General features: G+C 38.4%; 1 protein-coding gene across 26 annotated transcripts in view; it reads right to left on the bottom strand.

Annotated features, from left to right (window-relative positions):
* The window catches only part of LOC109697362 (ral guanine nucleotide dissociation stimulator-like), a 229,828-nt gene that overhangs the window by 32,481 nt on the left and 169,738 nt on the right, over positions 1–27,609 (bottom strand). For 25 of the 26 annotated variants that reach the window (XR_012443971.1, XR_012443954.1, XR_012443953.1 and 22 more), the window contains 3 exons: positions 10,516–10,606; positions 5,351–5,394; positions 4,194–4,288 (listed from right to left, as the gene is read on the bottom strand). The gene's annotated coding sequence lies outside the window, so the exon portion shown is untranslated. Of the gene's footprint in view, positions 1–4,193; positions 4,289–5,350; positions 5,395–7,499; positions 7,609–10,515; positions 10,607–27,609 lie in introns of all 26 variants that reach the window. The other variant, XR_012443957.1, reaches the window with a different exon arrangement.

The following is a 27,609-nucleotide window of genomic DNA, read 5'->3' as shown; positions in this document are numbered from 1 at the left end:
CCCTCCTGGCCTTTTCTAGGTATGGATACTTCCACTTTGATCATTAGGAGGATGAACAAGTTAAGAAGTGAGTGGACTTTGGTTAAAGAAGGTGGGCTACCACCTACAGTGTGAAGATATTAGGGACATTAGGGTTTGAGAATAGACCAAATCTGGATCCCAAACTTAGAACTTCTGATTTCTACAAGAGAGATTAGGCCTGGGGTTTCACCTACAGGTAAAGAAACACAAGAAATGGAGGAGAGGATGGGCATACTTATGAAAATCTATACTCACTTAGGTTCATCCCAGCCTGGCATTCCCAGCATTATCTGCCATTAGGGCCTGGAAAGGAGGTGAACTGAGCACCCTGCTCACCTGGGCCTCACACATCTACCCAAATGCCCAGTTGCGTGAGTTCTGTGCAGCCTCAGAATGCCTGCCCTCCTGACAAGGGGCCATTTGAGGGCTAGGAAAGGGGAAGGCAGGATGTGACATTACTACCATTAACCTACCCCTAGTTTTATCTGCTCTTTCCTGGGAACATGACTGGACATATCAGCTGAGAGAGACAAGCTTCCAGCTGTGAGAGTTCTAGTAGATAGAGCCAAGCCAAATGCCAAATGCAGAACATCTTCTAATTGCTGTGATTCCAGATCCAGTTATGGCCCTTCCCCTGGAATCACCTCCAAAATTATACCCAACAGAAGCTCCTGCACCAGAGCCATCCTTCCCTACCCTTGGCACACCACATGTCTATGCAGTGAAGGAAGAGTCAATGTAGGCACTGCCATCTCAGGGTCATATAGCAACTCAGTTTAGATGCCTAAGGAGGGAACCCCAAACCTGGTTCACCCCAATATTTGCCCTAGGCCAAAATTACACACATCAGAGCACCTTAGAGGAAAGTGTCAACACTCAGGACAGTCAATGTCATAGCATGACAAGGTAAGCAACAGTTCATGTGTATTCCTCCTAATTGGTGGAATGATGATACTGATGGTAGGAGGCCTAGCACTGAAGAGCCCAGGTGAAGTACACATAATATGACTGAATTACAGTGTCAGGCCTTCTCAACATAGGAACAGAGTGGGCACAAGACAAAGCTGGTGGCAGCAGAGGCTGATGGTATGGTGACACAAATAGGAAATTAAAGTATTTAGGTCAGGTGGCACAGACCATGCTTCTAATACCAGCTACTTTGGAGGAGGTAGAACAACCATGGTTTGAGGCCAATTCAGGCAAAAAGTACAAGATCCTATTTGAAAAATAAGTAATGCAGAAATGAATAAAAGAGTAGCTCAAATGAAAGAGGGCTAGCCTACCACATGTGAGACCCCGAGTTCTCATCCCAATGAAACCAAAAACAAAATAAATAAATAAGATGAAGGAAGAAAGTGGAAAAATCAAGTAAAGGCATCCATATACAAAAGTAGAAGTAAACAATACACTTACATATCATGGATTATATAAAAAAAATCCTGGCTAATCAGTAACACACTAGTTATCCTAGTAAAAAGATGTATTCAAAGTGACAAGCAAAGTATCAAAATAAAAATTATATATTTTATATCTTTATGCTACAAACGAAGAACCTGAAAATGAAATTAGTAACATATGAAAATCAATAAACACCAAATAAACACAATCAAGGACAAAAAACACATAACAATCTTAATAAATTCAGAAAAATCCTTTGACCAAATTCAATATTCCTTCATAATAAAAGTACTAAGAAACTAGGATTAAAAAGAAAACACATCAAAATAATAAAGGCTATATATAAAAAACCTAGCTGGCTGTCAGTGGCTTATGCCTGTAAACCTGACTACACAGGAGGCTGAGATCAGCAGGGTTTCAGTGCCAAGCCAGCCCTGGGCAAATAGTTACAAGAAACTATCTTGAAAAAAGTCACAAAAAAGGACTAGCAGAGTTAGAACATCTGCTTAGCAATCCTGAGGCTCTGAGTTCAAACCCTAGAGCTTCCAAAAAGGAAGTAAAAATACATACACAGATGAGGTGAACCCCTCCTTGTGCCATATGAAAAATGGGATCAAAAAATACCACATACCTAAATATAAGAGCAAGAATTACAGAAGTCATCAAAAAGAATACAAGTACATTCTTACGGTCTTAGATCATACAACGATGTCTATGTAACAACAAAACCAGTGGTGATTCAAGAAAAAAAAATCAATCGAATTTCATTAGAATTTAGATATTTTATGACTCAAATTCTACTATTAAGGGTGGGCATAGTGAGTCACCCTGTATCCACAAAATTTGGAGGGAAATGCAGGAGAATCTGAGATTGAAAGCAGTCTGTGCTACAAAGTGAGCTCAGTGCCAGCCTAAGCTATAAAGAGAGATCATGTCACAAAAACAAGGGATGGGGATTCAGCTTTCTGGTACACTGCTTCCCAGTATGCTTAAGTGTGTAGGTTCAATCCCCAGCATGGAAGAAGGGAAGGCAAGGAAAGGGTTTGAACACAGGACCTGTGCCTGACATGCATCCACATTATCATTTGATTTATGCCCCCAGCCCTTTGTCCTTTAGTAATTTTTCAGATTGGAATCTCTTGGTTTTTGCCTGGGCTAGATTCCCATAGTAGGATTACAGACGTGCACCACTACAGTCCAATTGGTCTGTTGAGATGTGACCAAGTTTTCACTGGGACTGTCCCCAAACTGCACTCTTCAAATTTCCTTATCCAGAAATGTAATTCCAAGATATTCTCCCACTAAGTACCTAGGACTGTAGGCATGATCCTCAGTGCCCAATTTAAACTGTTAATATACTGGAATGGGTTTCACATTGCATTCTACTTTTCATATCCCCAACTCCACTGAACCCCCAAGTCCAACTACTCAATATCATATATAGTGTTATCTCTACAGAAATTATTGTCATATTTTAGCACAGTTAAATCAGAAAACATACAAATATATGCACAAACCATCGTAGGAATCAGGAGAAATGTACTTAGGTGTTGTTGGCAGCAGTGTTAGTAATAAGTGCAAACTAGACATGACCCAAATATCAAACACAGAAAATACTCATGCAGTAAGATACATATTTTTGAATGCTATATGTATGTGTGCATATATATATGTATATATAAATATACTGTGTATATGTATATTATATAGGTATAAAATGTTCAATATATTTTTTATATACACACACAAACACACACACACACACATATGCCCAACTGTTTGAGCTAAACCTCCAGTCCATTTTTGCTATTTATATTTTGGAAATGGGTTCTCATGAACCCTTTGCCCTGGCTGGCCTCAACCTGCCATCCTCACAATCCCAGCCTCTCAAATAGCTAAGGTTACAAGCCTGAGTCACAAACATCTGGCTAATTTTTTTCAAATGGAAACAATAAAAAAGTTCTGGTTTCAGGCAGTGAAATCTTTGAATAGGACAATATTGTACATGCATAATGTTATACTCCAGTTTCACTTCTTGCAGTGTAAGCCTGAAGATGACATTTACTGTTTCTTTTTTATTGTAGTCCTGGGGAATCTAACCCTGGACCTTGCAACTATTAGGCAGCCCCTTTACCATTGAGAGACATGCCAATACCCTCAGCTTTCTGTCATCATCCATGACAGAATTTTCTATGTAAAAGTATAGAAACAGTGGATGATACAGAATATGTACTCAATAGATACTGATGAATATGGGGAACATTTACACTCTCTGGTCAATTCAATCCTGAGCAATCTTAGGATCTCCTCAGAAGAGCAACTATTTACTTGGCCAGGAGTTACCAGAGATTGGCCTGCGTGTCTGTGCCTGTCTTCTTTTTAGCATCGGCCGTATGAATGGTAAATACACAGAAAGTAGCAAAGCCTGCATCTTAGATAACACAATAGGCTGAACATAAGATCTGTTTGCTTCCCTTGGCATTGGGCTACCACCTCTGACTGGATGTCTTCAACACAGCTTGACAAGCAGGAACAGACTCTATTAGTTGTGTGCATTACAACCCACATCCATGCTTAGGTTTTTGTTTCATAGTTTCTCACACTCTTGTCACCTGGAAACAAGGTAGGCTCTTCTTCATTAATGAAAGAAGACACAACCTGACTGAAAAGCAATATGATTTGTGAGCTATGTTCAAGAACACCTCAATTTGCCATGTTTTTCTCACAATAAATACATGCCCTTGCATCAGGAGTTCCTGTGTGATTCTGCTTACCTCTTTAAAGTCAGTCTTCTCACACACTGGTGAGCCTGAAATCTTCCTAAAGCTGAATTTGCATTTTCAGTTGCATGGACTCTTCAAATGTATTCCTGAATAAGGGAGACCCATTAGAAGAGCTTGAAATAGAATACTAAGACTGTCCTTAGACCTACGCATTTCCCAGAAATTATATCATCACCAGGAATATTATAAAACGTCCTGGCATTTCAGTTAGATGTTCTGAGGAGGGAAAGATGGAACACCCATACAGAATACTGTTTTATTTTCTTCTGCAGCGCGGAGGTTGAGCCCAGGCTCTTGCCAAAGTCAGAAAAGCCTTCTACTACTGAGCCATGTTCTTATCCCAAGGGCATACGCTTTAAATCCATGACTGTTTGGAAGGGGACCACATCTGAAAAAATATTCTGAACTTAAGCTGCAGCTGACATAGGACACAGCCACAAAACACTGGCCTTCCAAATGGACTCTCAGTTGGGTTTTGCTTCTGGCATTTCAGATTTGGGAGGTAATTTTGCCCAGTGATTGTCACACTGTCAGTAATGCATGGATTACTATGGATTTTGATGCACTTGATCTATGGTTGAGTTTATGACTTTATCAACTCATCCGATCACTCCCCTGCTCCCCTGCAGCTATCTAGGGAGTTTGAGAATGTAATAATATTCACATATTCAACCTGGGATTTGATTCTGCTCTCTCCTCAGACTTCATAAACTTTAATGATTTTCTCTATGCCAGCTTAGGGAACTACAGTTCCACTGGTAGACAGTTATTACGCTCAATGTGTTGGTCATGTCAACACAGGCACTTGTTACAAATGCAAATCACAAGCCAGCAAATATGTCTTAAGAATTATAATCATAGGTAGGAGTTTGTGCTCAGTTTTTTAAAAAGACCCAGGAGATGCTAATGCACATTGAAGTGGAATATAGGAAAGTCAACCAAAACCACTGGAGAAAATTAAATACACAGAAATGGGAAATTATTAATTTCTACAATAAATAGCTGCTTTAGCAATATGAAACATACTTATGATTGACAAAAAAGTTATAAATACATCCATATCAGAAGAGTTGGTAAAATGAACAGAATGCACATAAAGGTTTAGAGTAAAGAGGAAGAGGCTAGAGATATGTAACATTTCTACTTACGCAGGGCAACTACCTTCAGCATGTTGTGGCAGGCACATCAACACCTGTGGAAGAAATTGTACTGAATAGCCATGGTCAAAGAATTTTGACTTATAAATTCCACACTAGAAATGAAAGCTGAGAATCAAAGAGAAAAGAAAAAAATTTGTAATATGGAATAGGAACTCAGGGTCTAATCCTTGCTAGGCAGGTGGTCTATCACATGATCTACTTTCCCAGACCTTCTCTGCAGTTGGTTATTTTTTTTGGACAGAGTCTCATGTTTTTTGCCCATGACCACCTAAGAACCATGACCTTCTTGATCTTTGCCTCCCAAGTATCTGGGATTAGAGTCATGCACCACCATCTTTGGCCTCACAGGAAAATATACAATAGGTTGCTCAAAACACAAGTATAGAAGTGTAGACATGATGAAAAATGTGGTTTGTGTTCTTTAGAATTTGGAGATATAGAAGCAGAAGTGTTAGCATTTTGTAAAACTTGAATTCCTGGCCTTGTTGTAAAGGATGCTAGTATAGTACATGCCTAGCATACACAAAGCTCTGGTTTCCATTCCCATTAACACACCAATAAACACCACCACAAAAATTTAAAATTTCCTAAAATCAACACCATTCTTTACAATCCAACTTTTTTCCTAAGGACCATCAATACACTTGCTTATAATATATAGTTTTATCAAGCTCCCTGCTGACTCAGTTTAGCAAGGGTCCTGGTTCTGGATATCTGAATAGGTTTCTCATCTTCTACCACGCCCCCACATGATATCTGATTACCCCTTGCTACTTATTAGCGTTCTATCTGCTCAGACCCTGTAGAACTCTTAGGCTACACATACTTACTTGCCTATGCTGGATTCTGCATTTACTCCAATATTTCTTCCACATAGAGATGTCTACATATCCAAATGCAGAACTTTACTGAATATATTTTATATAAAACATGCATACACACTTCAAACCAAAGTAAACAGCTAATATTGACATGTTTGCCAAGATCAACATGAACCTTTAAGATGAACTGTGTGGCACTGTGGTGAATATGCTCTAATTAGCCCTGTCTCTGGCCCCTTTTATTACAGGTATTTCTGTAGGAAAATGAAAAGAGTGGTAAAATAAAAGACAAACTTTGCACACACACATACACATACACACACATACACAGGATATTTATAATGAATCTCAAGTAAATAAAAATGAAAAAATCTAATCACACCTTCTAAAACACTAATACAGCACTATGAGAAGTATATTGAAAATAATACAAATTTTATATTTTTAAAAGGAAGGAATATAAAAATATTGGCCATTGAGTGACTTCTATAAAAAAGAATTAACATAAAATTCTTTTCATTTTGTTTAATATAAAATCAAAAGTACACTTAAAATCAAATATGGAAGTCATATCCAAAGAAAGAAAGAAAAACAAAAACAAAGTTGTATTATATAAGATTAATTTTTCAATGTAAATTAAAAAAATTTTTTTTGTTTGGTTTTGTTTGGTGGTTGTGGGGTTAGAACTCATCCTCAAGATTGCTAGGTAGGCATTCTGTCACTACAGCAACATTCCTAGCCATTTGAAAAACACTAAGTGCTGGGCTGGAGGCAAGACTCAAATGGTACAGTTCTTGCCTAGCAAGCATGAGGCCCTGTGTTAAATTCCCACTATTAAAAACATTTTTATTGCTAAATATATAAAGTAAAATTTTAAAAAATGCAAAATTCACTTCTCTGTGACCACAGAGACCAAAACTGGAGTAGAGAATTCCATCATTCAGATTTTCCATCAGTCCATCATTGTAGGCCTCTGTGGGCTGTTGTGCTCTAGCAATGCCACAAGGGAGTCACTTTCCTATAGTGCGGCCCTGAGGCCAGCTGAGTCTAATGATGGTACACTTCCTGCTGGGGGTCAGCCTTGGAGACTGGGATTTTATCCCATGCCTTTGTTACTGAGGGGCAGTTCACTGGCCTCAATTCCAATTCCTAAATGACAAGAACATGGGATTTGAGGAAAAGGAAAAAAGTTTATTATTCATCAGACAAACAGCAAGATGGGAGAGTCAACCTCAGAAAGCTATGTCATTGCACTTCTGAGCGAAAAATGTCAACCATTTTCACTGGCACAGTTCAAGTAATTGCCAAAAATGTACCTCACACAGTAGGTGCTGGCCTTGATTCTTCAAATACTCTGACGCCACATCTCAGAAGCTGTTTGCTTTGGATGACAGCTTTGCTTCTCTAGTGAGAAGCTTAGGCTTCCTAGAAGAGCAGAAGGCTGCCAAGTTTAATTGAAGAGTAAAGGATGCTAATCTTGGACTCTCTAGCACACAGCTGGTCTCTCCAGCACATAGACAAAAAAGGAGAAAATGTCAGTTTGATGAACAAGTAAATAAATGGGCCAGCATGCAAGCTGGCTACACTAAAGTTTATTCCTTTTGTAGTCCTGCTTACATGTTCTCCACCATCAATATATTTCTTCCATTTTTATGGAAAAGAGGCATTGCAATCAACTATTTCCTGCCTTTAGCTAATTCCTGTACCCAAGTAAGTTGTCAGTGATCATTAACAAATTCAGCTTTAAGTCCCCATTACATCTTGCCCAGCCAGACATGGTCTTAGTGAGTGTGAACATTGAAGGAACTCTTCTGTAGTGATATTGGTATTCAAAACAGCCTATGCTGGATAGCAAAAAATACTCCAGAATTACTATTTTTATAAATTAATTCCCTCATGATAGTCCAGAAATAGGAATTTAAAGTAATAAAAACCACATAAAATAACATTCACCCAGGGTTGGACTGAAGCTCAAGGGTTGAGCACTTGCCTACCATAAACAAAGCACTGTGATCAATTCCTAGTATCGTGAAAAAGATGAACAAATAAAATAAAAATAACCACTCAAAGCACTTTTTAAAAGAATATTTGATGCACATAATGTGTTTGTAATTATTGATTAAGTCTTTCAGGTGTATGTTTTCAGTATCACCACTGATGCTAAAAATACAATACCAATTCATAATTAAAATCAAATTTTGAAGGTAAAAAGAAGTAGAAGATCCAGAAGGAATTTAACCACTGATATTTTGGAGGAGTATGAAACAATAGATTTCAAAGAATAGTTTTCTGCTTTAATTGTATTCACAGTTCAATATAAATTCATGCCCATCAAAAGCTGATTCTTAACATTTCAGACTTGGCACATCAGACATTGTTAACAAATGCTGGCTGCTGTTTTCTAGCTTCTAATTATTTAGTGTAAATATTATATATAAAAAACACAAATAAGCATACACAGAAACACCACTGTTTTTTTTGACATGTTGGGGATTAAAACTAGGGCTTACCACCATGTAAGCAAGTGCCTTGGCACTGAGAACCACACTACCCTAATAAAGGTATTTCTTTTTCTTTGGTGGGACTAGGGATGAACACGGGGCTTCATGCTTGCAAACCAAAAGCTATACTACTCAAGCCACACTTACAGTATATTTTGCTCCAGTTTTTTTGTTAATGGAATCTCATGAACTTAATTGCCTAGGCTGGCTTTGAACTGTGCTCCTCTAATTTTAGGTTGACTTTTATAACAGAAGCAGGACCAAAGTATTTTTTTGCATGAGACATTTTACAGAATGTCTGCCTCTTATGAATGTTTTCAAAACTATTTCTAGAGCTTTGTGCTCAGCAGAACAGAAAGAGCGTGGGTTCACCAAAGATGCCCTTCCCTTTCTTTCTTACATGCTGCATATCCATGATGGAGAGTCCTGCCCTCCCAATTTCTTTTCTTAAAAGCCCTGGGTTCTCTGGATCTACCTGCTCAGGTGGTCTCTCCCTGACTGTCCCAGGTGAAATTTGCTCCTCCCTGCCTTTCTCTTGCCTTTTCTTTGGTGAATGGAGCTTTTCTACGTTAACTCTTGGGAAGTAGATTTGGGGTCATTTTATTCTTCTGGCTGCCTCTGTGTTTTACAAGGAACTTTGGGCCCAACAAGCATCTGGACCGTGTTTATTCATTTTAATTGCTAATATATTTCTGACACCAAACTCAACTTTACCCTGTGACATTCTTGGCAAATGAACCAAGTGCAAGGGACCAAATAATCATGGACTAAAAACATGAGGCAAAATAAAATTTCTTTACCTTAAAGTTTTACAATGTTTTAAGTAGGGGGAGAGGAATGAGAGAGAGATGGTTGGGAAGAATCTAACCAATGTACAATGAAAGCATATTTAGAAATATCACAATTAATTCACCCTCTAAAACAAATGTAAACTAATAAAAAAATTTCTTCCCGCCAGGTGCCAGTACCTTACTCCTATAAACCTAATTACTTGGGAGGCAGAGATCAGGAGGATCTCCATTCAAAGACAGCATGGGCAAATACTTCATGAGATCCTATGTTGAAAAAATACCTAATCCAAAGCTGGGCTGGAGTAGTGGCTCAAGTGGTAGAGTGCCTGCCTATTAAGAGTGAGGACCTGAGTTCAAACCCTACTACATTCAAATAATTAAAAATAAAAATTTACATAAATGAACATTCCAAATAATGAAAATTATTTGGAAAAGTAAAGGCCATTCATTATGGAATGTACATTAGATGAAATTATAAGTTAACATTTGTCTCTATTTTTAGGAAAGACATTGTTGGAATGGTGTCTGCAAGCTTCTCTCAAATTGTTCAGAAACAAAAGTATGTAATAAAAGTTTTACACAAAAGAGGATAGAAGGAGAGAATGAGAGACAGGAAGAAGAAGAGCAGGAGGCCCAATAGGACTACTGGAAATTGGTAAATCAATAACATGTTAAAATATTACAAATAATATGTAAAGATTCATTTCTGGGGTTGGGGGGAGAGGGAGGGGGTGGAGTGGGTGGTAAGGGAGGGGGTAGAAATAACCCAAGCCTTGTATGCACATATGAATAATAAAACAATAAAAAAAGATAATATACATGTAGAAAAAGATATAGAAGATTAATGGTAATTATGTCTAGGTATAGGTCTTTTTTTTTCTTTACTTAAAAATAAATACATATTACTCCTGTAATACATTTAAGAGTTAACTTAAAAAAAAAGATTCATTTCCATGTGTATAAGACAGAACAGGCCACAGCCAACATATTTTTAAATTTATGTTTGTACCATGCTTATCTATGACCATAATGATGCTTACCTCTTGGGCTGCTGGGCTTGACAATAGATAATACAATTCTATAGGGTGATTATCAACAGAATACATGGTTCCAAAGAATACATGGTGGAATCTGCAGAAAGAAATGTTGTTAACTATGGCAGAGTTTTCTCAATGACTTGAAGGTACAGTTGACTTTTGAGAATTTGAACCAAAATCCTGAACCAAGAAAACTTTCTGGTGAATAGAGGAATGTGATTAACATTCCCTGCTACTGACATTTCTCAATTTTAGCTTCTAATGTTCAGAAGCAATTTCTTTCAAAAAATACTTAGTGGATTAGGCATACATGCAGGCAATGACTGAAAATGGGGCATCCTAGAGAACATGGATCACATAACCTCTTTTTGAAGATAGGGTTCATCACATTTAGCTGATGACTGAGTAATATAGAAGGCCACAGGGTCACAGGAGGTTGATGATATCTCCCTGAGGCAGGAGAACCTGGACACAGTATGTATAATAGAGGGGGAGGGTTTGTTTCTGCAGGAACCTTATATGTCCAATCATCTTCTGAGTTCACATGTTTTTCTTTATGATGTGTTTTAGTGTAGTAAACTAAAATATACTTGAAATATTTTTATTTCAAAATAATTGTAGATTCATGGAAAGAATGCAATAAGAAAGAAATATGTACCATTCAAATTCTTAGAATGTTGTCATGAAATGTGACTGTTGGATATTCATAAAAATCTAAGAAATTTACAATGGCAAAAAATATTAACTGGGAGATTCCAAGATGGCAGCTAGAGGGAGGAAGCAGAAAGCATGCCTCCTAACGTAAAATCTTGGAGAGACGCTGGAGATACACCTAACAGGAAAAACCACCAAGAAGAGGCAAAACTTTCACTCCTCCACAGCCCCAGGCCATGCATAAAATTCCCACTCCACATTAAATGGAATGGAGAAGCCAGGAGGGCTCCCACGCTGCCACCAGATGCCAGACGCCAGTGCCCAGACCACTTGGGAAGAAGCAGACCACAAGGTGAGCTAAGCAACACACGGAACTCCCACAGACAATCCTAGGCAAGATCAGCATAGCCCCCTGGACAGACTGACCCCCCACCCAGGGAAAAAAGAAAAAAAAACTGAATAATAAGCAATAACAACAAAAAAGACACGTAGTAAAGAGGACAGGGCGCCCTGAGCACTGAAGTGGGGGGAGGGGAATCCCTCACAATAAGCCTGCTGGAGAAGGCAGGAGCGGTGGCGCACACCCAGCAATCAGGAGCAGGAAAGCTTGTAAAAGTGGTGGTGGGAGGAAAACTCCACAGGAGAGGGGAGAAGGCCCACTTCCCTCGTGAACTGTAAATAAACACACTGGCCTGAGAAAGTGGGCGCAGTGTCACCTCCCGCAGTGTGCTTGAAAAGGGGAAAGCTTGTAGCAGTGGTGGTCTCGCCCAGGAGAACTCTGAGTAAACAAAGCCTGCAGGGCCAGGTGAGTGTTAAGCTCACTCCTGAGATCTGCATAAATAACGCCTCCAGCAACAGCAGGCTGACTGCAGCAGGCAGGTGGCCACAGCTGCAGATACCATTCTCAGAACTGTCTCCAGACTGTTTTTTTTTTCTCTCTTCCTTTGATGAGACAACAACCGAACTACACCTGCATGCTGAAAAACTTACTGAAACTGTATTGCATTTGAACTTGTGACATTTTGTGGTGTTTTTTTTGTTTTGTTTTGTTTTGGTTTGGTTTTTTTCCCCTTTGATGAGACAATGACAGAATTACTTCTGAGACATCATCTCCAGGATTGGAGGCTGAGGGACAAACACCAAAATTATAAAGATTGAAACTTTACTGCATTTGAATTTGGAGTTTTTTAATTAATTTATTTTTTATTATTTATTTATTTTATTATTTTTTTTCTCAATCCTCTCTCTGTCTCTCTAATGCCTCTTCAGCTTACTGTTGATTAGTACACTGTCTCTCCCTGTTTATATCTTTGAAACTTTCTTTGTTTGGGGTTTTTTTGTTTGTTTACTTGTTTTTCCCTCTTTCTTTAACTTCTTTGCTTTCCCTCTCCTCTCACCCTTCCATTCTAAATATCACCATTGTTATTATTATAAGCTAGAAAATACTTAAATGCACACAGAACAGGGACAATAACAATACCAAGGGCAATGATGGGAAGACAGAAAAAAACAGGGAAACCACTTTCCACACAGCAAAAAATTTGTACAGGAACCAGAGGGAAATGAAGAAAACAGATACTCAGATCTAGACTCCAACAAAATGAAGATAAACTATGCCAAAGAACCCAATGAAACCCACAAGAATAATCTAAAACAAGAAATACCATAGGTAATCAATGAGAATTTTACAGAGATGATACTGGATATGGTCAACTAAAATGTACAGGAGACACTCAAGAAATTCAAGGACAACAAAAATTTAGAATTTGAAAAAGCACAAGAAGAAATAAAAGAAACCATAGAAGAACTGTATAAACACCAAAGTGAAACAAAGAACACGATTAATAAGGAGATAAATGAACTCAGGACGAAAATTGACAAAATTAAAGAGGAAATGACTCAGGATATGGAAAACCTCAGGAAAAAAACGAAACAGATTGCAAAATAAAATGGAAGGCCAATCCAGCAGAATAGAACAAACAGAAGACAGAATCTCAGAACTCAAAGATGAAATGGTAATTAAAGGAAAAACCAAAGAACTACTAGTTAAACAACTCAAGACCTGTGAAAAGAAATCTTAAAGAAATGGACAGATTTCTAGATACATATGATCATCCAAAACTGAACCAAGAGGAAATTAATCACCTGAATACATCTATAACACAAAATGAAATTAAAACAGCAATCAAGAGTCTCCCCAAAAAGAAAAGTCCAGGACCTGATGGATTCTCTGCTGAATTCTATTGGACCTTTAAGGAAGAACTGATACCAACCCTCCTTAAACTTTTCCAAGAAATAGAAAGGGAAGGAAAACTGCCTAACACATTTTATGATACCAGTATTACACTTATCCCAAAACCAGGCAAAGACAACTCCAAAAAGGAGAACTATAGGCTAATCTCCTTAATGAACACTGATGCAAAAATCCGCAATAAAACAATGGCAAACTGAATTCAACACATCAAAAAGATCATTCACCATGACCAAGTAGGATTCATCCTAGGAATGCAGGGGAGGTTCAACATATGAAAATCAATAAACATAATAAACATTAATAGAAGCAAAGACAAAAACCACTTGATTATCTCAATAGATGCAGAAAAAGCCTTTGATAAGATCCAACACCATTTCATGATAAAAGCTCTAAGAAAACTAGGAATAGAAGAAAAGTACCTCAACACTATAAAAGCTATATATGACAAACCTACAGCCAGCATTATACTTAACAGAAAAAAACTGAAACCATTCCCTCTAAAATCAGGAACTAGACAAGGATGCCCACTGTCTCCACTGCTATTCAACATAGTACTGAAATCCTAGCCAGAGCAATTACGCAAGAAGAAGGAATACAAGGAATACAAATAAGTAAAGAAACTATCAAAATAACCCTTTTTGCAGACGATATGATCCTATACCTTGAAGACCCAAAAAACTCTACTCAGAAGCTCCTAGACACCATCAACAGCTATAGCAAGGTAGCAGGCTATAAAACCAACATAGAAAAATCATTAGCATTTCTATACACTAATAATGAACAAACTGAAAAAGAATATATGAAAACAATTCCATTTACAATATCCTCAAAAAAAACATCAAATACCTAGGTGTAAACCTAACAAAGGATGTGAAAGACCTCTACAAGGAAAACTATAAACTTCTGAACAAAGAGATTGAGGAAGACTATAGAAAGTGGAGAGATCTCCCATGCTCATGGATTGGTAGAATCAACATAGTAAAAATGTCTATACTCCCAAAAGTAATCTACATGTTTAATGCAATTCCCATCAAAATTCCAATGACATTCATTAAAGAGATTGAAAAATCTACTGTGAAATTTATATGGAAACACAAGAGGACACGAATAGCCAAGGCAATACTCAGTCAAAAGAACAATGCAGGAGGTATCACAATACCTGACTTCACACTATATTACAAAGCAATAGCAATAAAAACAGCATGGTATTGGCACAAAAACAGACATGAAGACCAGCAGAACAGAATAGAGGACCTGGATATGAGGCCACACAACTATAATCAACTTGTCTTTGACAAAGGCGCTAAAAATATACCATGTAGAAAAGACAGCCTCTTCAACAAAAACTGCTGGGAAAACTGGTTAGCAGTCTGCAAAAAACTGAAACTAGGTCCATGTATATCACCCTATACCAATATTAACTCAAAACAGATCAAGGATTTTAATATCAGACCCCAAACTCTAAAGTTGGTACAGGAAAGAGTAGGAAATACTCTGCAATTAATAGGTATAGGGAAGAACTTTCTCAATGGAACCCCAGCATCTCAGCAAGTAAGAGATAGCATAGATAAATGGGATTTCATAAAACTAAAAAGCTTCTTCTCAACAAAAGAAATGGTCTTTAAACTGAAGAGACCACCCTCAGAATGGGAGAAAATATTTGCCAGCTACATGTCAGACAAAGATTAACTCAAAATTGATCAAGGATCTTAATATCAGACCACAAAATCTAAAGTTGATACAGGAAAGAGTAGGAAATACTCTGGAGTTAGTAGGTATAGGTAAGAACTTTCTCAGCGAAACCCCAGCAGCACAGCAACTAAGAGATAGCATAGATAAATGGGACTTCATAAAACTAAAAAGCTTCTGCTCGTGATAAGAAATGGTCTCTAAACTGAAGAGAACACCCACAGAGTGGGAGAAAATATTTGCCAACTATACATCAGACAAAGGACTGATAACCAGAATATATAGGGAACTTAAAAAACTAAATTCTCCCAAAACTAATGAACCAATAAAGAAATTGGCAAGTGAACTAATCAGAACTTTCTCAAAAGAAGAAATTCAAATGGCCAAAAAACACATAAAAAATGCTCACCATCTCTAGCAATAAAGGAAATGCAAATTAAAACCACACTAAGATTCCACCTTACCCCTGTTAGAATAGCCATCATTAGGAACACAACTAACAACAGGTGTTGGCGATGATGCAGGGAAAAAGGAACCCTCTTACTCTGCTGGTGGGAATGTAAACTAGTACAACCACTCTGGAAAAAATTTGGAGGCTACTTAAAAAGCTAGACATGATCTACCATATGATCCAGCAATACCACTCTTGGGGATTATACCCAAAAGAATGTGACTCAGGTTACTCCAGAAGCACCTGCACACCCATGTTTATTGCAGCGCTATTCACAATAGCCAAGTTATGGAAACAGCCAAGATGCCCCACTACTGATGAATGGATTAAAAAAATGTGATTTTATACACAATGGAATTTTATGCGGCCATGAAGACGAATTAAATGTTATCATTCGCCGGTAAATGGATGGAATTGGACAACATCATTCTGAGTGAGGTTAGCCTGGCCCAAAAGACCAAAAATCATATGTTCTCCCTCATATGCGGACACTAGATCAAGGCCAAACACAACAAGAGGATTGGACTTTGATCACATGATAAAGTAAGAGCACACAAGGGAGGTATGAGGATAGGTAGGACTCCTAAAATACTAGATAACATTTGTTGCCCTCAATGCAGAGAAACTAAAGCAGATACTTTAAAGCAACTGAGCCCAACAGGAGAAGGGGACCAGGAAGTAGATAGAGAAAGGTTAGTTCAAGAAGAATTAACTTAGAAGGTAACACACATGCACAGGAAATCAATGTGAGTCAACTCCCTGTATAGCTATCCTTATCTCAACTAGCAAAAACCCTTGTTCCTTCCTATTATTGCTTATACTCTCTCTTCAACAAAATTAGAGATAAGGGCAAAATAGTTTCTGCTGGGTAGCGAGGAGGTAGGAGGGAAGAGAAAGGGGGTGGGGGGGAAGGGAGGGGGTGGAGGAAGGGGGGAGAAATCACCCAAACATTGTATGCACATATGAATAGAATAAAAATTTAAAAAACATTAAGTGAATGACAGACTTGTCTTGTTCTGTAAAGTTTTAAAATAGTATCATTTTTTTCAGTTCAAAGAAGTAATCAAGCATATTAAATTATAATCACTGTTTGAAATATTTCTCATCAAGTAGTTACATAACAATTTACTACATAGTTTAGAGGCCTAAAACCACACAACCATTTCTCGCAGTATCTCTGGATTATTAATCCAGATGTAAATCATAGGCAAGTATGATGTAAGAAAGACTGGCTCAGCTGGGTAAAGCTCTCCTTCCAATAGCATGGGATTATTTTTAGGATTCAATCCAATGACCATAATCAATTCTTTAAAAAGTAAAAAAAGTTGAGTGTGACGAAATGAACCCTGCCGTACGAGCTAGTGAAATGGTTGAGGCAGGAGGAACACTTGAGCTCAGGATTGAAGATTAGCCTGGGCAGCATAGTGAGACCCCATGTAAATAAAAGTAGTCACTTTCTCAATGCATTCTATGAGGGAATTTATCTTGACAGCACAATCAGAGCAAATATTTCAAGAAAGGAGAATTATACATCAGTGAGACTCATGAGTATTCAGTGAAAATATCTCCAAGAAAATATTAGTAAAAAAATTAGTATCATTTTGGCTGTGGTGTAGCTCAGTGGTAGACTGCTTGCCTAAAATGCCCAAGGTCCTGGGCATTTTAGGCAAGCCCAGGAAAAAGGGAAAGAGACTGGCCAAAATTACTATGGAAGTAACTGGATATTTTAAAGAACAAATTTTAAGGACATTACACGTTCTTTAGGTGGTACTGGGATTGGAACTCAGGGCTTCACCCTTGGTAGGCATGCATTTTACCACTTGAGTCACTCTATGAGCTTACTGTACTTTCTTTTGTAAACTTGTTTCCCATAAATGAGGAGATTAATCATTCTGAAACTACTATGCATGTGCTCACTGGGAATCCCTCTAATGAATACCTGTGACTGAATGCACACAAACAGTTTGGTTTCATCGACAGCCTATATGGCTAAGTGGAATCAGGCTCTGCCAGATCCCCACTGTGGGGCTCTGGGTACCTGAGAGGTTTCCAGAAGACAGGAATGACAAGGCATCCACCACCACTTCCTACATCTGGAGTCTTTCAAGTAAATCACCCATGGTAACGAGGAATTCTATGCAGAGGTGCTAGTATTTTGGTTCTTTTTGATTTTTAGGTATTTGGAGGAAATCAGAGCTCTTTTTAGTATTTCTGGCTATGAGGGAGAACTATTTGATTTTAAAGAAGACATGACACTTCTATGTGGACACACACTACCAGAGAGGATAACTTTGTGGTAGAAGACAAGTTTCTCTGTGCCAGCTGCCCCATGCTGACCCTCAGTTTATCTGGAATCATGACAATCATTGACTAAATACATGGTCTCCTTGAGTCCTAGGATAGTATACTAAAACTGCAGCTCACACTGATTAGCACACTAACTCCTGGCTGAATCCTACACTTACCCTTACATAACGCTGTAACCATAACACAAAATCCTGACCCTGACCCTAAACATGAAGCTAATACACTGGTTACACACGGCCTTTCCACTGGATGAGTGTGTTGATTTAACTGTGCTCAGATGTGTTCCTGATAATGTGGGACAGATGCTCTCAGCAGCCAGGAGATCCCTTGTCTGAGGAAGAGGCTCAGATAAGGGATTCCCAAGCAGGTGAGCCTACTTCCTTGATTATGAGACAAAGAGAACATGGAACACTGGTAGCCAGGCAGCCAAATTCCACTTGGCAAAGGACCTTGGAGAGAGCAGGATGTTCTTTTTTGTCTATCAACTTCCCCTTGCTTAGTCCTCAGAAATGCCCAGAGTGGGTACATTGTATGGGTCTGGAGATGCTGGATCAGCATTCGCCACAGACCCAGGTGACTCAAAGAGGCAAAAAGACTAACAAGGGCAGGTACACACAGGCCAGCCAACTGCTCATATTGAACCCCACTCTACTGGCCCCACAAATTCTCCAATGTTTGTTGATTTGAGTCTTAATAGTGAGAATAATGTTTTTTTGTGCAAGTTTCACTTCAGTATATGCCAATTTGAAATTTCTCTGTTTGCTAGAACTTCCATATTTGAACCACCCCTTTGAGACCCCATCTTAAAGTGAAAATGAGTCCACTCTTGTCCTGGATGAGCCCTGCAGGGTGAGGACACTGAAGGTAGGCATGCTGGAGAAGCTTGTGAAACACGTGGTTCCTGCTGTGCACAGCAGGGACGCCTTGTTTGATTCTGTCTTCCTGTGCCTCTACCAAAGTTTTGCCTCAAGCAGGCAGGTCCTGGATCTCCTCTGCAAAATATAAGCACCTTACCTCCAGTTCAAGGGGGCTCACTACCTAAAATCCTTGTCTACAGTGTGCTCTGCAACACTCTGAGTCTGTCTGCTCCAATAGGATGTTAGCAAGAACAAGTGCAACGAGCCTTGGAAATGTTTCCCCGAAGCTGTTCGCTTCTTGTGTGTGACTTTCTTCTCCCTCCAGGAAGAAACTCACTGCCTGAGGCCTCATTTATCTAAGACCCGGTGAATACTAATTTTGACACTTTTAAAGGAATTTCCATATCCATTTTTGGGGTCCCTGGAATAGGTGTTCCAGCAAGAAGCTATAGATTATGAATCACTAAGAGAATAATTCAGGGAACAGTACAGACCAACTTCCCATCCCTTTTTGGATTTCCATTTCCTCAGGTAGTTAGCCAATCCACCTATGTATTCTGGAATGTGAGAGACACAGGACATTAGAGAAAACAACCCCCTGGCCTCCAGGTATAGATAGTTCCACCCTAATGGTGAAGAGGATGAGCAAATAAAGAATTGAGTGGATTTAAGTCAAGAGGGAGGGCTCCCTCCATGAAGTAGAGATATTAGGGGGTCTGGGGTTGGAGGCAGGATATCTTCCAGGTCACAAACCTCTTGTGATTTACATCAGAGAGAGGAGTACTGGAGCTTCACATTCAGATGAAAAACAGATATGTGGGTCGAAATTTGGGCCAAAGTGAAAATCCATACCCACCAAAGTCCATCAAGCTAGGCTTTCCCAGCACTATCCATCATCTAGGTATGAACAGGAGTTGAGGTGAGTAGTCTGTTCATATGGCCCTAACAACTCTACTATCCAAATAACCAGATGCACAAGGGCCATGAAGCCTTGGACTGGGAGCCATCCATGCTAGGAACCATTTGAAAACTGGGGAAAGAGAGGGCAGGATATGACTCTTTCAGGGGTCAGCCTGCCCATACCACCATCTGCTTCTTATTGGGAACATGTTCCATGAAGATTTTTCCAAGTCTAAGGACTTGGTTAAAAAATAAACTATGTAAACAAAAAGGAATATGTGACTAGAAATTTATGCAGTGCAGGTAAAATATCTGTATCATCTGTAAATTAAATTACTATAACATCAATTACTATAATTCAAAAATGTTTAAAGGATTGTCTAATATCAAAATTGAATACATTAATAGAAAATCAGGATTTGTCTTTTCCTGTTGAGATGGATGATCTTGCTAACATTTTCTCTTGGGCTGACTTTGAATCACCATCCTCCCAAAGTCAGACTTCCAAGTAGCTAGGAATACAGGCCTCAACCACTAACATCTAGAATAACTTTCTTTGTGAGAGAGTCCAGGGAGACCCCAGAATTTGGGCTATAACCAGTGTAAATAATTCAACAAGAAGGGAAACTGGAAGTGAGAGTATCCAGAGAAACAGCTGAAGAACATTTAGTATCCAAGATATAAGCCATCTTGGAAAATTGCATATCTGGTAGGTAGGAAAGACTGAAGGCATCATATAACTCCATAGTGTAATTGATGAGGAGCCAGGGATGAAATTACCAGTAGGAAGGAAAGAATGTCAATTTGGCACTGACATAGGAACCACCTCCAGTGCATTGAACATCCAGCAGGGAAAGATAGCCAGAGACAAATGTGCTATTATGGGGGATCAGAAAAGTGATACACAAACACTTTAAACAAACAAAACAAAATTAAACAAAACACTGGTCCCATCAAATGTAAGTCACCACATGAGCAGTTATTGTGGGAATTGAAGATTCAGCAAAATGAAAATGATGACAGGAGTTAGATTTACATAAAAGACTAGCCATGAGGTTATGAAGGAAGGATCCTTACACAAGACTTCCTGATAATGACTAGAGACGGGTGCCGGGAGGCTTTGAGAAACATAAAGGACCTGTAGGCTTTTGGAAAAGGCAACCTGATTTTTTTTGGCTGTACTGGGACTTGAACTTAGGGTCTCATGCTTGCTAGGCAGATTCTCTACCACGTTAGCCACTCCACCAGTCCTATAATGCAATTTGGGATTATGATCAATCCCAGCCATCTTTGTCCAAGTTAACTGAAACACAAAAGAGTAACTACAAAAAAATACGTATTTTTTCCTCACTTGCATTCTGATAGATATCCTGCTCTATCTGTTCTTTGTTCATGCTCTGTTAAATACCTGGTCTCATTCATAAATAAAAGTCTAAGGCATAAAGCAGTTAAACATGACAGTCACACAAGAGGATAAAGAGCAAGCTCTATCACAAGGCTAAAACAAATGCAAGTAGCTAGAGAAAATGTTCCCATCTCTAAAATAACCCTCAAGAATTCAGAATGAAGTAAGGAAGTTGACTTCCAAGAAAATACTCCACTGGAACTAATCTCTTTTGTTGGGGGACCAGTACTGAGTTTGAACTCAGGTCTTCATTCTTGCAAAGCAGGCACACAACCACCTTAGCCACTCTGACAGCTTCCCACTTTTCTTATTCTTGACAAGAATAAAAGTCAGTTGTACTGCTCCCAGAATGAACAAAGATAAACTGCTGAGCATAACTTTTCAACTTGTATTGTGCATGGAACTTCCCATGTTATCCTCTTCTTTTGTACTCAGAAACTATGCTGAGGTCACATTTCTTCAATGTTCTATGCTACTCTATTTGCCAAATAGCAGAATGCCCTGCTGAAAGTGTTGAAGATATCACTAGTTGGTGACAAATGGAAAGTTTTCAGACCAAGTTCATGCATGTGCACATAAGAATATAAAGTTATCATTGTCTTATGGCCAACACTGCTCCTACAATGTTACTTTTCACTGCATCTTTGTTTCAGAGTTGTGAAAATGCACATTGTATGAACAATGGAATATACTATGTTTCTCTGTAACTAACCATTCCACCCTGTGAATGAAATAGCAAAAATTTGGTATATATAGAGAGGCAATTTTATTAACTATAGTTGAAAAATTCCATTGAGATGGAAGACAACAATGACAAAGAGATCCTCAAAATTTGCACAGGTGTGGTAGCTTTCAATGTACAACAATTCTGTATCTATCTGTTTCTCCATTCTCATTTACATTTCAACTCCTGGGGACTGCCATGTGCATGGGGATCATATAAATCATTTATGATCAGTCACTGTAGATTATGATTTTCCCCAAAATTTTGTCATGCTGATTTGCTTCTTTGAATGACTTTAAATTGGGGGAGCTGGAAAACAGAATGGACTTTGTAAGGCCCCTGAAAAGCATTATTTAATAAAGACAAAATCATGTAATTTATGCTTAGGATGTTGAGTGTATTTGTACCTGTAAGTTCAGGATGCAGAGGGGTTCAGTTAATTTTCTTTTGATGGATGGGGATTTGAAATCAGGGCTTCACACTTGCAAAACAAGTGCTCTTCCACTTGAGCCACATCTCCAGTCCATTTTGCTGTTGTTATTTTGGAGATGGGTTCTCATGAAGTGTTTGCTGTGGGCTGGTCTCCAAATGAGATCCTTGCAATCTCAACCTCCCAAATACATAGGATTACAGGTGGGAACCATTGTACCAGGCAGGCTCTGTTAATTCAATTTCATCTCATGAACTGAAATACAAGCACCATTCTCCAATTTTACTCTTAAGTTTATTCAGGCTAGAGTGTGAAGACACTGTTGAGATTTGACTCATTATGTTTTCCACAACTTTGAAATGTTTGCAACGGCATCTTCTTGAGATTTCTGGTGACCATGTAGGTCTCCATGCATTCTGGTTATAAGTTGTTTAGTGTTCTCAAAATTCTACTTTGCTCTTAAAAGAAATTCGTGTGTATGTATCAACACTGTGTCCCCTGTGCTTTTGATATCACTTTTGCACACTTCTGTGCCTGCCATTTGTACTCTGTTAGCCCAGAGCACTCACAGCTCATCAATACTCTTGGCATTGTGAGATGTGTCACTTATGTCCATATCTATTTGTCTCCTTCGGGGCATGCCATACTGTCTTAATATTGTACACACATAATTAATTTGTGATGGAAGATATTCACAATCTACATGTTGAGATTAGGCTGGTGGTGAGGATAGTTTACAAAACTACAATGAGAAAAAAACATCATGCTAAGGACAAAGAAAGATCATTATGCCTTATATAGAGAGTCAGATCCCAAATAAACACTAGAACAATAATTCAGTGATTCTTTAACTCAGGAATGTAAGTTCTTTTTTTTCAATGACTGAAAAGCAATTAACACAATGTAAGGACAGAATAGAGGAAAAACAAAGCATGCTCACCTCTAAGTATACTTAAAATACTCAAGTATACATAAGTATATACATAAGTATATATAAGTATAAGTATACATAAGTATATATACATAAGTATATACATAAGTATACATCTCAAGTATACATAAAATACTTGAGAAACTGCAAATTCTTTGATGCAAAAACACTGAATAGAAGTCATAGTAATAAACTTTGTTTATCTAAGGGCATCCACAAAAACTGACATAACATGGTACCTTGAGTCTCAGTAATTTTTCAGACAGAATCATGACAAGATCTCCAATCTTGCCATTTCTCTTTACAACTGAACTTTGCCAATGTAACCAAAGGAATTAGGTTGAAATGTAAATGCCATTTCACTTCAAAATTGTACTTTTCCAATTTAGCCAAAGGAATGAGGTTGAAAAGTAAATGTAAAATATTCACATTAAAAAAGTGACTTCTCATCGGGCACTAGTGGCTTACACCTGCAATCCTAGCTACTCAGGAGGCAGAGAGCAGCTGGATTGTGGTTCAAAGCCATCCTAGGCAAGTAGTTCATGAGACCCTGTCTCAAAAATACCCCTCACCTAAAAACGGCCTGGTGGAGTATCTCAAAATGTAGTTCAAACAGTAGTACCGCAAAACAAAAGTGAGTTCTCTATGAATTGTGGTGGAAAGAAAAGTGCTTATGAATTAGGGTAGTTTTGTTCATCCTGGAAATTCTCTGTTACCAGAGAGTCATGTGTAGGTCCTACTACATGGTGTTTACTGTGCCTGTGACATCATGTGAGTACACTCCTGTGTTGTCACCTATCTGGTCCAAGATGTCAGCAGGCAGAACTCAGTGATCTTGATTTACTCCTGTGGGAGGAGCACTTGTTTCCTAAATGCTGTTTTTGGTAATTGATAATACTCCCCTCTGCCTTTTGTTTAACCTAAAACCTGCAGATGGATGATATCCACAGTATATAGCACAACAGATTAGAAAGTGTTCACTGACTGCTCCTCAGCCTTTTGCCAAAACATGTATAGAAAGTATTCCCTAAAATAAAGGAGAAAAGGAGATTTAACAAAACATTTAAGTACCAGAGAAACTCGAGCCATAATGAAATGAACAGAATGACTTTCCAAGCCTTAATATTTGGAATTTATATGAAGCTGTCAAGACTCAGAAGTATTACAGGATGTGCCAGAAGATTTCTTGCATTACATATCCTAAATATCAAAATGAGAAACTTGGTTCAAGTAAAATAATGACTCTCACTGCAGGTATTCAGATTTTCAGATCAGAGGAGTTCAGACCTTACTGATGCAATAAAAGTAAAGAACACACTCCATGACTGTAGATACTAAATCAGGTATCATGAAATTGTGGATGACCATGTAAATAAAATGTGCTCTCCAACAACCTCAAGGCTTTATAGACATGGTTTCTGGAAACAGCACTGAAGCTGCCAGTACAGAGTTGTGATCATGAAGAGGGTACAGTGTGGAGGAAGTGATCAGTTGTCCATGCTGTGTGATTTTTATTTGTCCAGCATTTCTCCTGAGTCCTCAGTCTATCTCTGTCCATCTCTTAAATCACTGTAGGAAGTGTTGCATTTGCCTTTTATGGTTTTACATTCTTCTAAGATTTCTCTACCTGCCCATGGCAGGTTTATATGATATTTTTGCTATAACCTTCACAAAGACCTTCTATGCAAATATACCTTTCCAAGCCTGTAGAACACAGGACTGGCCTATACCTACAGGTTTTCAAATTGATGTCTGTGCCATGCTCACCTATGACCATAATGATGCCTACTATTGGGCTGCCAGGCTTGTCAAAGAGTCCTATAATCCCATGATGTGTATGTTAACAGGATGCATGGATCCAAAGGACACTTGGAATCTACAGAAAGAAAATTTGTTAACTATTGCAGTTTTCTCAAAGACCTGAAGGTGCAATAGTTTTTTGAGAAGTTGGAGAAAAACCCTGCACCAAGAAAACATTCTGCTGAACAGAGGAATATGATTAATGTTCCCTGTCACAAATATTTCCCAATTTTAGCTTTTAATGTTCAAAAACAATTTCTTCTAAAAAATATTTAGTGGATTATGCAGACATGCAGGTGATAACTGAAAATGAGGCTTCTTGAAGTAGGTAAATCACAAGCATCTGTCTTCGAACATGTGGTTTTGACACTAAAGCTGGTGACTGGGTAATGGAGAATAGAATGGGGTGAAAGGATGATGATGATATCTGCCACATGTAGGAAAACCTGGACACAGAATGGCTGATAGACAGGGAGTGTTTTTTCTCTTCTCTCTTTACATGTGCACTCGTGCTCTAAGTCAATATATTTGTGTTTATGACTTTGTTGTGCATTAAATTAATACATCCTTAAAATATTATTTTAAAATAATTTTGGATTTATGGAAAGTATGTACTAAGACCACAACACCATTTAACTTCTTAGAATGTTAACATCATATGTCATTGCGATATATTTATGAAAATCTAGGAAATTGACAGTGATAAAAATTTATTAACTATTTAAAAGACTTGCTTCAAACTGTACAAGGCTTTAAAATAGTATCACTTTTATGTCTGTCCAAGGAACTATTCCACAGTGTCAAATTACAGTCATAATTGGGGAAGTTTGTGAAGCACCTGTAGCTTTCTTTCTACTTTCCTTTGTATCTACCAATGTTTTGCCAACACCAGGCAAGAGCTGAATCTGCTCTGTAAAAGGTGAGAGAACTACCTATAGGCCAAGGGGCTTCTCTATCTCCTAATCTGGTATTTGGAGTGCTCGGCAACACTGAGTCTGTTTGTTTCCAATATGATGTTGCCACGAGACAAAGTGCAATGAGTTCTGGAAGTACTTTCTCCAGGGCTGTATCCCTTTTGTGTGTGACTTTCTCTTCCCTCAAAGAGAAACAATTGTGGGACTGTTCAGGGAAGAACAAAGAGGAGGGGACAAGTAAACATAATGATGGATGTGAATAGTATTGAAACAAATTGTGTCCTTTTATGAAGACCACATAACCAAAGCTAGTAAAATGTACTGAATATAAGGGGAGTATGAGGTATGGAAATGAGAGGACAATACAGTAGGATAATCCAATCAGGATACAGTATTTTCATGTGCAAGATGCCACAGTGAAATCAAATGTGGCTACAAAAGTGGAAATACATAGACTTAAAAGCTGTATTTTTCTGTTATGCTGTACAAATAACAGGATCGGTGCTGGAGGAATTGTTCAAGCAGTATAGTGCCTGCTTAACAAACATGAAGCCTTGAGTTAATATCCAAGTTTCACCAAAACCCCCCAAACCCCCCAAAAAAAGAAAAGAGCAGAGTCAAATAGATCACATACCTAAATATAAGAGCAAGAATGAGAAAGCCCAGTGCTAGGGTATGGCTCAAATTGTACAGCACCTGCCTAACAAACATGAGACCCTGAGTCACACCTCAGTATGACCCAAAAAGTAGTAGAAAACTCACTAACAAGAGCATAAGAATAAATGTTCATGATTGTAGTTTATACAATGCTTTCTATATGTAATCAGAAAGAACAAATGATAGAAGAAAAATCAAATAAACCACAAATTAAGTTTCTTGAGAATTCAGATATTTTGTGACATACATTACACTGTGAACAATCTAATTGTGACTCACTCCAGTAACTGCAGAAATGGGTAGGCAGAAAAAGGATGATCTGAGATTGATGTCACCCTAGGTTGTTTAAAGGCAACCTGAGGTTCAAAGGGAGATCCTACTTCAAATATGCACAATTATCTGGGCTCAAACTCCTGTTCCACCAAAAAACAGGGTCAAAATAGACCATATACCCAAATGTAAGATCAAGAACAAGAAAACTCAGGGCTAGAGGTATAGCTCAAGTTGTAGAGCACCTGCATAGCAACTGTGAGGCTCTGAATTCAAACCCAGTATAGCCCCAAAACAAAACAGTTTCTGGGCACAAGTGGTTCATGGCTCTAATCTAATTCTACCTAGTCAGGAGGCAAAGATCAGGAGTATCACATTTAGCATGAAAACTGAAGTGCAAAGAGAGGAGAATCTGAGATTGACATCTCCCTGTGGTGTTCAAAGCCAACTTGAGGTTTATAGGGAGACCCTGTCTCAAGTATGCATAATTATCTGGGTTCAATTCTTCCTATGCAAATAGATCAATCAACCCTGGAAACAAGGCTCAAGTGAGAAGGTGCTCTCCCAGGAAGCCTAAGCCTTGAGATCAAACACCAATACCACAAAAAGGGGATGAATTCAAGTATGATATATTTGATATATTTGAAGAACATTTGTAAATGCCACAGTGTACCACCCAGCACAAAAATTTTAAGAAAGTAAATCACTCCATTAAAAAATAACCCCCCCAAAATTCCTATTCAGTCGAAACTGAAACTAGGCACAAGAGGATTAAGCTTGTCAACTTAAATAGTAGGCAGAGATCAGAAGATCAAGGATCAAAGGCAGCCCAGGAAAATAGCTCTCAACACCCT

Source organism: Castor canadensis, chromosome 19 (assembly GCF_047511655.1).
Source record: "Castor canadensis chromosome 19, mCasCan1.hap1v2, whole genome shotgun sequence".
NCBI classification, from domain to species: Eukaryota; Metazoa; Chordata; class Mammalia; order Rodentia; family Castoridae; genus Castor; species Castor canadensis.
This window is presented reverse-complemented; position numbering and strand designations above follow the sequence as displayed.